Below are 4,588 nucleotides of genomic sequence, written 5' to 3' on the forward strand. Positions count from 1 at the left end.
GGAAAGAAGCACTCTTTGTCTACCTTTTTCCCCCTGTGTGGATTTTTAGGCCAAAGTCCTTTGAATGACTCTGCTACTTTTTACATCATTTAAACTTATGCCATTGAAATGTGTTTTATATTTGGATGCCACATCATACTCCTTGGCAAGAAGACCAAGAGTTTGATGGCTTCCGTGTTTTATGGGCTATTTGGCCTCTTTGTTGTGGCAACATTTGACATTAATTAACTTCTCTAGAAAGTTGGAAAAAGTAGGGTAAAAGTATTTTATAGCTTTTATAACATTCAGAACTTGTCTAAATAAGGTGGATTTGAGCCACTGTATATTGCATACAATGGTATATTATTTGTCACAAAGATTCTTGTCAGATCCCTCATAGTAGCATGTAAGGGATTTTCAAAGGGAGAAAAGGCAAAGCCAACGGGAAATGCCCCATCAGAAGACGGATTTGCTGTAGACCTACAGCTACTTACCTGGAATAAGAACATGGACTTAAGACTGTCTCTGTGCAAGGGTTGGTTCATAAGATGACTTGTGAGGCAGAAAAAATGGGAGGCATATTTGGAAACAAGAAAAAAATAGCTACAAGAGAAAGCATCTTAAATCACATAGCTATTTGTTACACTTAAGGAGTGGTCATCAGAGATCAGCTGAATTGTCTAAGTTGCAGAGTTCACCGGCAGATTACTGTGACCTTCTTAGAGGATATGAATAGGGAGAGTTAGGTCATAAATAGAACAGGTTTTGTGGACATTTGCTCAATCCTTTAGACCCAAGACAGTCCTTTCAGGCTGCTTCAGATTTAGCCACTCCTTCAGGGAATTGTTACATTGTTTCGTTGTTACTGTGCTTCTGTTTTGATTTTTCTTTTCTTTCTTTAGTGCTTTCTTTATCAGGCTTCTTGAACATTGGAGGTTGACCAATAACAGTCCTAAAACAACTTTAGTAGCTAAAGAGCCTCTGGAGGACCTTAATGACCTTACCACCAAAAGGTAGAATGCAATAGGAACAGTATTCTAGCCCTTGTACCTATGCAAGTTTGACTACTTTTTACTTAAAAGGCATTGATACTATCTATCCTTGAGACTTGGTTGGTTCAGGAGCCTAAAGATTAAAGATGTTGATAACACTTCCATATATCGTGATTATAAAGCAGCCAGAAGAGGTCTCTGATGAATAGCTTGTGGAAATCAATGGCCACCTCAGACAAAGGAGCTATGCTCAGTTTAATCAACTTGAAGTATCCTCCTGTCTATCCTTGCTGAATGGTCAAGTAAATCTCCTTTTGTTAACTGTTGAATGATTTACAAGTGTCTTCTACAGTTTTAACATCATATTTAAACTACCAGGGGATTGGCCTGAGGCAGGTCCAGACCAGAACAAGAATGTGTATCTTGGATCTATATTGCAGATGAACGATGATTTTCGCCCAAAATTTAGCAGAAGGATGAGAATGGTCTGGATTAGATTTCAGAATGGATAACACTGTCAATGACTCGATGCTGTTCTCTCACAATAAACAGAAAAATGACATAAAAATGCCCAAATAATCTCTACAATCCCAATATTTTCCCACGTTCAAAGCTATAGGTAGATACCATTATGAAGGTCCTTAATGGAAAAGAACGACAAACATCCTGAAGGGACGGAGGGACATGAATGGGTTTTTCTTAGATAGTCTGTATGTCAATACCATATTGGACCTATTAGTCCATCAAAGAAAATCTTTTCATTGTTATAGTTTCTTCAGATTTCACATTGATATTGCTCTTTGTTCTAGATTATAAATGATTTGATGACATTCAGATAGCTGATTCTGAAATTACTTCCATAATGGTAAGCAGTCTTCTTTTTTGTTACTATAAAGTCCATTTTATTGATATTTTTTGCCATATCATTTGCCAAATCCAACAATTTCTGTGTGTCTTCTTGAAGAAAGTATTTAGGACACATAACATAAAAGTTATGAACAGTCTGCCATACTTTCAATTAATCAACCAAAATTTATTAGATATCTGCTATGTGGCAGACACTGTGCTCGGTGTTGGGGTTGTAAGTTCAATAAATCCTGAGGCCCTCACAGAATACACATCACTGATTCCCAGCCATTTTGAGAATGATGTAGAAACATTCCTTTTTCTGTGGTAGAAGACCACAGACATGGAAATAAAACGTAGACAGAAACTTTAAACTTTCAGTGCTGAGCACTATGCAGTAAATACTTATTGAATTAAATTGATTCTACATGCCTGACATTATGTCAAAGAAAATCAAATTTGTCTGGTCTGATTTATTCATAAAGTTGTACTGGTTATCCAGAATCTCACCTGCCCCACTCCAAGTCCTTATGGATTTATTTGGCACTGATTTTTGAAAGGTAAAGAACTCAATGGAGCTGCAATTTTTTCTCATGCAGATTTTACTTTCCTTTAATTTTCACTTTTTACCAATATAAAGAGTATTTGACAGAACTATATTTCCATTTTCAGGAAAGGATTACCTCACTTTTTTTTTCTTTTTGCAGGAACACATAAATGGGTTCAATTGTACTGAAGATTGGCCATGTTAACATTTAATTATAGATGAACAAGCTCATGGGAATTTTTTTTTTACCTACTTACTAATATAGAACTTAGTCTGAAACTATTTTCTTTAGTAGCTCACTTTTGACACATCTATTGCTCATCACTTCTTTCTTAATCCAACTATACTATCTTGGATTTGTTGACAGGCTTCTGTTATCACAACAACTGTAAATGTTTTTTAATTTAATCATAAGACTGGAAACAAAAATAGGAAAGTTGATCCCAAACAGTGCAGAAAGCTTTCCCCCATCTGCTTGTATGTTTTAGTGCAATAAAAATTATCTTGTATGTTTATTTTTCAGATACCTTATAGTTTCCATGTAATACCAAATGAAACAAACAAGAAATAAAATGATTCCTACATGTAAATGCCATCTTCAAATGAACCTTTGTTCTTGCTACTTATTCTGCATATCTGGTTCAGTACTATGATAAAATGAAAGTATAATTTGACCTCACACCTAAAACAGATTTCCAGAGTAATAATGGTAATACAGTTGGTATCTGTTTCTTCTGTCATGTTTTCAAAGACAAAGAAATCACTCTGTAGTCATACAATAACCTTGACAACCCAAGTGACTGGAAGTCTTGGTATTGTCACTCCAAGTAAAAAATTTGTCCCTGTATGCCTGTTAAAATTCCCACAGCTTGCCAACACAAACATCTCTTGTATTTGTATGGCATAGATAAATGTATTCATTCATTTCATCATTCATTCAGTGATAATTGAGTAAGTAACTATTATATGAATTTATTAAACATTGGGGAAGATGTAAAAATAAGTGACAGAATTCTGAAGGTTTTGAGGACAGAATCTAATTATTTCTCCACTTCCTAGATATGGCATATAAACCAACTATCAAGTCGTTGCTCTTGTCAATCATAGGAAGTCGTTAAGAACCTCTAAGAAATGAGTGGCAGAGTACTGAATGAGAGTCTGAGCACTGGGTAAGATTGTACTCTTTAATTATTCTAAAGGTCATTTGTGCATTTACAAATATTTTTAATCTGAGAAGTTCACTTTTAAAAAGTTTCTGAAAGGTCCAGTCGGTAAGCAAACAGGCTGATGTTGCTAGACTTGAAAAACAAAATAAAACAAACAACAACAACAAAAAACCCCTGTGGATTCTTTTTTTGAGAAGAGGGTGTGAAGAAATGTTCTATGATCAACAGGTAAAAACTTCTGCCTTTATACCCTGCCTGTGCTCTTCCTAAGGGCACCCTTCCTTCTCATTCCAGTATGATCTGCTCTTACCTGTTGGCTGCTTTTCCTGACTGGGCATGAATAAGTTATGCTTCCCTTAGTTCATTGAAGAGATGGTTAATATTAGAACATGGGTGCTTGTGTGCGCACCCTCTCTCTCCCCCACCCCTCCAAAATCTTTGCTAAAATATTTATGGAAAAAAAGTAAAATTAAGAAAGAGTGATATCCAAAAGCAGGGGCTTATTCATTGGAACTGCTGCTCTTCAGTTGGACACCATTTTGAATTTGCTCAGTTTTCACGACTCTTTTCTATGGCCAGGTGCCCAGCTTTACTCACAAGCTCTCATTCTTTTGAGTGAACCTTGACTTCTTCCCCACTTTATGTAATTAGCATGTGTAGTTGCTTTGCCATCAGCTGTCACATATTTTTGATGTTCTTATTCTCTTTCTTGTTGTAGCCACAGCCTGGTATAGTGGATCCAATACTACCATCGTGGCAGTAGGAGCAATAGCTTTCAAATCTAGGTACTTACTGGCTACTAATTAGTTGTGCAAACCTAGACAAGTCACTAAACCTCACCAAATCTTAGTTTCTGCCTTTGTGAAATGAAGGTGATAATGCACTTATTTCAAAGGACTCTTCTGAGGATCAAATGAGATTAATACAAATAGAATGTTTTGCAAACTCTAAAGCAACTCTACCCATGTGTTCTATTTTCATTTCCTGTGGGAATATATTATCCCAAACTTGAGAATATATAAAAAGGTTATATTCATACACAGAAAATAAACTGGTAC

At 35.8% G+C, this 4,588-nt stretch overlaps 1 long non-coding RNA gene across 1 annotated transcript; it reads left to right on the forward strand.

The window, feature by feature from the left end:
* Nucleotides 1-881: 881 nt before the first annotated feature.
* LOC140509484 (uncharacterized) lies at nt 882-3,533 on the forward strand. The gene is made up of 3 exons (XR_011968780.1): nt 882-992; nt 1,781-1,836; nt 3,424-3,533. It is a non-coding gene; the product is annotated as an uncharacterized lncRNA (long non-coding RNA).
* The last annotated feature ends 1,055 nt before the right edge of the window (nt 3,534-4,588 follow it).

The sequence above is a fragment of the Notamacropus eugenii genome, chromosome 6 (genome assembly GCF_028372415.1).
Source record: "Notamacropus eugenii isolate mMacEug1 chromosome 6, mMacEug1.pri_v2, whole genome shotgun sequence".
Lineage (NCBI taxonomy): Eukaryota > Metazoa > Chordata > Mammalia > Diprotodontia > Macropodidae > Notamacropus > Notamacropus eugenii.